The 9,866-nt window shown below is 33.9% G+C and overlaps 1 long non-coding RNA gene across 1 annotated transcript; it reads right to left on the bottom strand.

Annotated features, from left to right (window-relative positions):
- Positions 1-350: 350 nt before the first annotated feature.
- On the bottom strand, positions 351-9,609 carry LOC117072589. The gene is made up of 2 exons (XR_004432866.1): positions 9,518-9,609; positions 351-415 (listed from the first exon to the last, which is right to left on the bottom strand). It is a non-coding gene; the product is annotated as an uncharacterized LOC117072589 (long non-coding RNA).
- Between the last annotated feature and the right edge of the window lie 257 nt (positions 9,610-9,866).

The following is a 9,866-nucleotide window of genomic DNA, read 5'->3' as shown; positions in this document are numbered from 1 at the left end:
TCCTGAATACTCTACCTCAACTTTACTAAACTGCTCTTCTCAACACCCTGTATGAAAAAGAGAAATGAAGAAGCCACACAAAACCGTAGAGAAAGTAGAAATAGTCTCATTTAAAAATCTGATTTGTGTTTTCATCTGTGAATCGGTGAAAAACAAATTGCCTTTGAGTTTAATTTCTTTTTTTTTTTTTTTTTTCTTTTTGAGATGGAGTCCCATTCTGTCGCCCAGGCTGGAGTGCAGTGGCGCAATCTGGGCTCACTGCAAGCTCCGCCCCCCGGGTTCATGCCATTCTCCTGCCTCAGCCTCCTGAGTAGCTGGTACTACAGGCGCCCACCACCATGCCCGGCTAATTTTTTGTATTTTTAGTAGAGACGGGGTTTCACCATGTTAGCCAGGATGGTCTCTATCTCCTGACCTCGTTCTCTGACCGCCTAGGCCTCCCACGAGTTTAATTTCTTTATACAGAGATTCAGAGACATCATATGAGTTACTTGGAGTTATATCAAATACTGCTGACCAGTTCAGTTTACAAACCCGTTTGATTATATTTGACTCCTAAATCTACATTCAAATATATCGTTTTCATTTATATGAGAAAGAAAAGGAGATTAATTATTCCACATTCTTTGTTGTATCTAAAATTAGGTTTTGGGTGGGGATATTTTCTTTCCTCATAAATCAATGCATGCAGAAATAAAAACGTCTTTGTTCTTATCTTGGAAGTTTGGAATATAATGCAATTTTGCCTTTTGCATTTTAAAACAGTTTTAATGGATATCTTACACTGAGTTCCCTTGAAATAAGTTTCTGAGACAAGCATTTGATATAGGTGTGTTCTGGGGAAGGTAATCTCAGAATTATGAGTTGAGAGATGAAGAAAACAAAATGCAGAAGGGGAAACAAATACAAGGCTATGTAATTGAGTTGGCCATGACTATGAGCAACTAGTACTGTCAAGGAGAACATTCTGAGAAGTCTTACAAAATCTATGTTAAAACTATCTACTCAGGTGATAAAAGACAAAAGCATCTGATTATTTTTCCTGTACCCTGTGGATCAAAGCTGACATTGAAAGTGTTAATTACTCTGGACTTTCTGCATGTTTATATATGAATGCTGATCAGGATGCTACAGGGTTCCATTTACAAGAGTGTCAGAGAAGTTTCATGGCAGAAATCAAGAGGTGCCCATTGTGTTCTGAGGCAAGGATCTGCTTATCACTTTGTACAATACATCTTTTTGACGGGTTCTCCAGAAGCTCCCTCTAGCATCTTATGCATGACGGCTAAGGCTAGTATCATGACATCCTCTTGTCATATTGCCTTAGTGACAGAGAAACTGTTACCCCAGTCTAGACCTGTGGCCTGAACTTGGAACTATAAAGCAGTATCTTCCAAACACTACTTTAGACTAGTAGGGTTCCTTGTCACCCTTTAATATAGAGTCTGCAAACATGGCCCATGTCCTAAATCTGGTCTGCTACCTGTTTTATTTTTAAGTAAAAGGTTATTGGAACACAGCCATGCTAATTTGTAAGGGAATACTTCCAAAATTCCACTTTTAAGCATCTCCCTGTACTCCTGCCTCCTCCTCCTTTTTCTATTAATTCAGCTGACAAATTTACTATTTTCTGTTATCAATTGTTAGTTTCATCTTCCAATTAAAATTCCAGTTCCAGATCTTGTGTTTCATCATTAACATTATTCAATTAGAAAAATCCTTATTTCTTGACATTTTCCCTTCTTCTTACTCACCTGACTGAACTGCAAATCTATTTAATCTAACACTTCTTCTATACTACATTTATATCTGAAAAGCTGAATTTTGCTGTAGCAAATTATTCAGATTATATGAACTACCTTTCAATTTATACCCACACAGCTGAAATAGGTAATCAACATATTCAGACAATTTTTTATATTTCCCTAATAAGTGAGAATTCCCATTCCCAGGGACAATTGTATTTTTCTTCTCTCTTCCAACCTCTCCAATCCCCTAGCTACTCTCAGATGTTATCTTCACCTTATGTTTGCTTATCAAGATGTAGAGAGGAATTTGATTTAATCTTTCTGTAAACAAATCTATAACCTACAGAATTTGTAACACACATGCTCTGTTTCTCTTCCTGACACTACAAACAAGTGTCTGTGGTCCTACTAAAGGCCAATCCTATACTTGTGACCCAGATTTTCACCCTCTTTCCTTCCTAAATATTTCAGTTTTTCTTGCCTCTTCCTTTTTCTCTCACAACAGCAATTTTTCTGCTATACCAAATAATTAAACCAATGTGCTTTGGTATCTCAAATCTTGCAATTTAAAAAGTGCATTTTTATCTAAAAACTCCACTGTTTATGCTACATTTTATTCCAGCTATTGCCTTTTTTCTCACCTTTTCACAGAATAATTTAAAAATAATCTCTATTGCTATCTCTTTGTCCTCCTCTCCCATTTTCTTTCACATTCTCTCTGATCAGGCTTTTGTCCTCTATGCTTTGCTGATGTTGCATTAAATTCCCTAGTGTTCTCCCTGCTGCTTTGTTGAATTTCACACGTTGACAACTACCTGATTCCTGACTTATTATCTTGCTTTTTCTGTGATAGTACATTTCTTGATTTTTTTCTGAACTTTTTGAATGTTTTATTTCTTGGTTGTAAGTTCTAACTTATTATTTCTCTAATATGTCTTTCTATTTCATCTTACCCAGTTGTATTGCTTAAAATACTATAAATTGGGTGATGAGTTCCAAACGTATGTCCTCTTGTCTAACTTTTCCCCTGAGTTCCAAATTCATAAACCCAGCTGTCACTTGAATAACTAATAGGCATCTCAAGTTAAACATGTCTAAAATAGAACTTTTTGATTTGTGCCTCTCACCTCATAATGTGATTTTCCATCAATCTTTCCTATTTCAGTAAAAAGTACTATTATTCACTCAGTTTCTCAAGACAAAAGAACAAGGACCCTGTCATCATTCTTAATACCTTTCTTTCCTTTACTACCATCCCCCACCCCCCAAACACACAAGCCCTTAATCTAGTGCTACATCATGCCAGGTCTACCTCTGATATACATAACAAATTTTATTACATTTTTACTTCATGCTTGTGAGTGCCTAATTATTATGTTGAAGCTTATGAGCCCTTGGATGGGTATAATTTTATTATACATTTTTCAATTGGCTTATGACATTTTATGCTTGTATAGAGAATCTTGAGGTCAGTTTGATTTCCTTCCCTTGTAAGTGATTTGTTTGTTATACCTGGATGCCTTTAAAATGTTTTTATTTTTATTTTGTTTTATTTTTTTGAAACAGAGTCTCACTCTGTAACCCAGGCTGTAGTACAGTGGCCTGATCTCAGCTCACTGAAAACTCTGCCTCCTGGCTTCAAGCAATTCTCCTGCCTCAGCCTCTTGAGTAGCTGGGATTACAGGTACTGCCATCACGCCCGGCTAATTTTTGTATTTTTAGTAGAGATGGGGTTTTACTGTGTTGGTGAGGTTGGTCTCAAGCTCCTGACCTCAGGTGATCCACCCACCTTGGCCCCCCAAAGTGCTGAGATTACAGATATGAGCCACTGCTCCAGGCTGAAAATGTTTATCTTAAAATTTAAATGTTTAATGAAACTATGTCAATGTGTTGATTATTGTAATCAGAAATGAAGTCTGGTAATGTCAGTCTATATAATAAAAAATATAAATATCAACAGAGCACATATCAACTATATTTTTGGAGGCTATTTGCCATCTTTTTTAGAAAGTCATGGATTCACTTTGAGCTATTCAAACCAACTAAATATTAAATAAGGTCAATGTTCTCCAAGGAGAGACAAGGGAAACCCACTCTTCTACCTATGACAGGAAATTGGAGAAAGATTTGGCTGCCATTCACCAGTTAAGGAGAAATCAGCTAAAATTCTAACAAACTCTTAAAGGCCATGTTTAGAACAGCTGGGGAACCTAGAGGGGAAAAAGGAGTTTTCACTCTTGCAAGCTTTTCTTCAGCATCCTCAGATTGGGACAAGGCAGAAGATCTAAGAGGCTCATAGAAATGCTGAGGTGCCTGGCAGTTTTGAAAGTGACAGATAAAAAACTTGTGCTCTTTCCTGGATTTACCATTTATACAAAGAAAAATTCTTACCCAGCTGGAAGAGGAGGAACAAAACTTTTCATGCTCAGGGCGCAGGCAAAAAATCCTTTTGTCCAAGAGAGACATATAAGCAAAATGCATCTACAGGAGAGGTGTGGGACCAGTTTTTTCCCTGGAAGCTACATTTATAATCCACTGAAATCGACACATAAAGCTCCTGTTCAAGGCCAACCACAGATACAAACTCAGTTTGGATGCCAGTAGGAGAAAGGCCAGAAATGCTAAAAAATGCCTAACTTTTGAGATATGGGTTCTTAGGACCTGCCTAAGACAGAAGCTGGATAAAGACAACAGAAAACATCTATCTTGCTTAAAACAAAAGCCTAGCGTTAAGAAAGAAACAGCATCAGTCTAACACTGAGGATGTGGAAACTCTTAGCTGTAGCACAGGACTGAAGGAACTGCTGAAAGCTCAGAGTAAGCATAAATGTTAAGAGGATTCTCTAGCATGCCAAACACACACTAAGAACAAAGTAAGAGGCAGACCATCACTGGAGCAATTTGAATCATGATATAAAAAATAAAACTCAAACCAAACTCAACTGGCTACATTAATCCAAACCTTATACTACGTGTCTCATGATACAAGAGTTGTGCCTGTCAATGAGCAGAAACTCTGTCTTTAGCAGCCTCTATTCTTCACTACATAATATCCAGCATTCCATCAAAAATTATGAAACATGTAAAGCAAGCAAATAAAATGTGATTTATTTTCAAGAAATGTATAATCACCAAGACTAAAAAAAGGGTGAGCAGTCAAAGACTTTAGAATAACTATGATTAACATGTTAAAGAATGTATTGGAAAAAGAGGACAGCATTTGTTAACAGATAAACAAGGAGTTTTGGCAGAAACTAAAACCGTAGAATAAAGTCAAATGAAAATGCTAGAAATAAAAGCTAGAAATGCTTTTAGAAAATGCTGGAAATAAATTATCAATAACATTGATAGAGAATTCATGCAGTCGGATTATTAGAAGAATGAACAAAGCTAAAGAATCAGGAAACTTAAATTTATATCAATAAAAATCCTCAAAATGAAACAAAAGAGAAAAAATAATGAAAAGACCAGGGCATCCAAGAGTCATGACGTCAGACTTTTTATCAGAAATTATGCAAGCCAGGCCTAAAGTGCTGGAAGAAGAAACAACCATTCAAATTAAAATTCTATTTTTTCCATCAAAAATATCATGAAAAATAAAATGAATGCAAAATAAAATGAAGACAAAATAAAGGCTGTTAGAAAAAAGTTTTAAAAAATTACCAGCAAAATTGAGCTACAAGAAATATTAAAGAAGTTTCTTCAGGCAAAGGATAAAAATTTGGATCTGCACAAATAGAAGAAGGGTGCTTAGTAGTGGTAAAATGAGAGTAAATACAAAATGCTTTTTTCTTTCATTACTTATTTTAAAAGACAATCATCAAGCAAAAAGTACTATCTTGTGATGCTTATAACATAAAATTCAAATGTATTACAAACACAGTATACAGGATAACTTGGAGGAGTTAGAGTATATTGTTGCAAGGTTTTAATACTATGTGTGAAATAATATCATATTGTTTGAAAGCAGACTATTATATTAAAGTTGTATGTTTTAAGTGTTAATGAAACTAAAATATTCTAAACAAATAAAACTAATAAGCTAATAGGGAAAAAATGTGTAATCATAAAAATAATCATTTTTGTGTGTTTCAAAACAAGGAATAAAATAAAAGAGAAAAGATGAGAAAAGCAAGAACATCTAGAAGGATGACAGATTTAAATTCAATCATATTAATAACTTGAAAAACTATATACGTTTACGTTATATGGAAACTGTGTGAAATATTCTAAATTGCAAATAGAAAAAGGTTGGAATATTAGATTCAAAAATCAGAAATTAGATACTTTTAAAAGAAATCTGCTTTTAATATATAAACATAGATATGTTAACATTATAGTGATTAAAAATGCTATATAATACAAACAGTTGTCAGAAGAAAGATAGGCTTTATTACTATCAAAACAAACTCTGAGCAAACAATATTAGCAGAGATAAATGAAAATTTACAATGATAATGAAAGCAATTCATTAAAAATATATAATAATTTTATGCATACATGTACATTTCCTTCAAAAATATATGAAGAAACCAACAGACCTGAGAGGAAAATCAGACAAGTTTGCAATTACATGTAGAGACTTCATGACCTCTCTCCTAAAGACAGAAAACCATTAAGAATATATGAGACTTGAACAATATAATCAATCAACTTGACCTACTTGAACAGTCCACCAAACAGAAGAATACACATTCTCTTCAACCACACATGAAACATTCACCAGGAGACTATATTTTCTACCTTAATGTAAATTTAACAGATATAAAAAATTGAAAACCAAATAAGTACACTATAGTACATAATGAAAAGATGTTGGAAATATTTCCCAAACACTTAGAAAGTAAAAACACACTTCTCAATAACATTGGGTCAAAGAGAAAGTCACTAGGGAAATTGGTAAATATATTGGATTGAATAAAATTTTAAAATATATAAAAATGTGTGAAGTGGAGGTATAGGGTTCAAAAGAGAATTTATACATTATATCCTTATATTAGGAAAATAGGGAAAATCTCAAAGTGAATCTAACCCTGTATCTCAAGAAATTAGTAAGTGAACAGAAAATAAGCCCAAAGGAAGCAGGAGGAAGAAAAAAAATTAGAGCAAATATGACTATAACTATTAAAATAATAAAAAATTTGCAAAGAAATATTAATAAAAGATGTGTACAGAAAATATAAAGAACTATTACAATTTACCAGCGAGAACATGAACACACAATAAGAAAAAATGGAAAAAGATTTGAACAGACACACCAGCGAAGACATAGACAGCTAATAAACATGTAAAATTACTCAATATCGTTAGTCATTATGGAAATTAAAATTGAAACTATACTGAGATATCACTTCATATCTAATAGAATGGCTATAAAATGAAAATAATTTCAACAATTCCAACTTCTGGGAATGACGAGGTGCAGTGAACGTCCTCATGTGGTATTGGGGGAAATGCAAAACAACATAACCACTTTGGAAAACACTTTTTACAATGTTATAAGAAGTTAAACGCACTCCTATCATATGATTTAGCAATCTTACATCTAGGAATATAATGTTCCTCCAAGAGAAAATTTCTCTAAGAGAAATGAAATCGATTTCCGTTCAAAAACTGTTTGTAAACATTTATAGCAGGTTTCATAATTGCCAGAATCTGGAGAGAAACCAAATGTCCATCAGCTGTTGAATGGGTAATCAAATGGGGGTACAGTTCAATAATGGATTAATATTCAGCAAATGAAAAGAAATCACTACAAATACATGTATGACATGTTAGTTATGACATGTATGACATGACATTAATGAATCTGAATGACAATTACTTTAAATTAAAAAAAAGTCAAATCCAAAAAGCTATATACTGTAAAATTCTGATATGGTTTGGCTCTGTGTCCCCACTCAAATGTCATCTTTTAGCTCCCATAAATCCCACATGTTATGGGAGGGACCCTGTGGGAGATAATTGAATCATGAGGTCGGGTCTTTCCCATGCTGTTCTCATGATAGTGGATAAGTCTCAGGAGATGTGATGATTTTAAGAACAGGAATCTCCATGAAAAAGCTCTCTTTCTGCCTGCTGCCATCCATGTTTGATGTGACTTGCTCCTCCTTGCCTTCCGTCATGATTGTGAGGCCTCCCCAGCATGTGAAACTGTAAGTCCAATAAACTTCTTTCTTTTGTAAATTGCCCAGTCTTGGGTATGTCTTTATTAGCAGCATGAAAAGGGACTAATTCAGATTCCATTTATATAACATTCTGGAAATGGTAAAACTATAGCGTCTCACCACAATAACAAAACACAACAAACAAACCAAAAAACCACATGGAGTACTGGATATGTTCATTTCCTTGATTTAGCCATTCCACAGTGTGTGTGTATATGTGTATATACATATACACGTATATATGTATACGTACATTTATATACACATACGTGTATATGTATATACATATGAATATATGTATATGTATGTATGTATATATACACGCATATACACACAATATCACATCACCATAAATATATGCTATTTTCATTTGTCAATTTAGGAAAACAAATACTTTCAAAGAAACAAAAACTTTCAAGGGATCAGAAATCATATCTGAGGTTGCCAGAAGCTGGAAGTAGGGGAGGGAAATGATTACCAACTGGCATTTGATAACCTTTTGGGAAAATGAAAATATATATCTTCATTATGGTAGTAGTTATGCAAATGTATTTGCGTGTCAAAACTCTTAAGGCTGTACACTTAGATAGGTGAATTGTATTCCATGTAAAGAAATTACATATATGAAAAAAGCAAGAAAAAATGGGAGAATGTAGGTGGTAGATACAGAGGATTACTGAAAATTTTTTTCCACTTTGTTCTATATTTGAAAGTTTTTATTTAAAACGTTGAAAGTTTGGAAAGACAATATTTTTCCAAAACAAAAATCTCTATGTTAAGACCAGGTGTAAAAACTTATTAACGAAGGCAAAAATAAATAAATTTAGCATAAACAAATTGCACAGTGTATTAATCATTTTCCACTCAGGGTCATGTGAGCAATTAATGGACTCTAAATAAAATATATTATAAATACAAACATGTCAATACATTATGACAATAATAATATTATAAATATTAATTTATTCATAAAACTCACATATATTTAACTTAAGAGTTTTATGTAGTATACTTTCCATATATGATCCCTTTTGATTTATGTTAACTAGTAATTTAGGTAAATGACATTACATTACAGATGCAGTCACTAAGACATAGAGCAATTAAGCAACTTGCCTTCGGTGTCTAATCCAGAAACTGTAATTTCAAATCTCATATCACTTGTTCTATATCTTCTTTTACTGAAGGATAATAGATATACAGAAAAATGATTATATTGAAATATACATATTTAGAAAAGTGACATATAAAGGTGCATCTCAGTGAATTATTAAACACCTGTGTAACTAGAACTGAGATTAAGGAAGAGAATATCCCCAAAACACCAAAAATAACTTACTTTTAAAAGGGGAGCCAGATTAGAAAATAAATTTTTTTTTTTTTTTTTGAGACGGAGTCTCGCTCTGTCGCCCAGGCTGGAGTGCGGTGGCCGGATCTCAGCTCACTGCAAGCTCCGCCTCCCGGGTTCATGCCATTCTCCTGCCTCAGCCTCCGAGTAGCTGGGACTACAGGCGCCCGCCACCTCGCCCGGCTAGTTTTTTTGTATTTTTTAGTAGAGACGGGGTTTCACCGTGTTAGCCAGGATGGTCTCGATCTCCTGACCTCGTGATCCGCCCGCCTCGGCCTCCCAAAGTGCTGGGATTACAGGCTTGAGCCACCGCGCCCGGCCTAGAAAATAAATTTTTACAAAACATTTAATTTTGTGGTATTATGCAAAATATATAGTCTTCTTTTTAAGGGTTCTTTAAATAGTCAACTATTTCACAACATTTCAAATATAGTTTTGTTTATACAATGCTTTTATGCACACAGCTTTGTAGGAATATAGATTTAGGCAGACTAATATAAAAATATTCCCAAGATAACATCAATTGGTAGTCACCATTTATATACTTAGTATTTCTATATAGAAAGGTCAATGTATTAATTGCTTTTAGCCATAAGTATATTT

The sequence above is a fragment of the Trachypithecus francoisi genome, unplaced genomic scaffold, assembly GCF_009764315.1.
Source record: "Trachypithecus francoisi isolate TF-2019V2 unplaced genomic scaffold, Tfra_2.0 Lachesis_group4, whole genome shotgun sequence".
Classification (NCBI taxonomy): domain Eukaryota; kingdom Metazoa; phylum Chordata; class Mammalia; order Primates; family Cercopithecidae; genus Trachypithecus; species Trachypithecus francoisi.
Note: the sequence above shows the minus strand (reverse complement) of the source record. Positions and strands in the feature narration are given on the sequence as shown.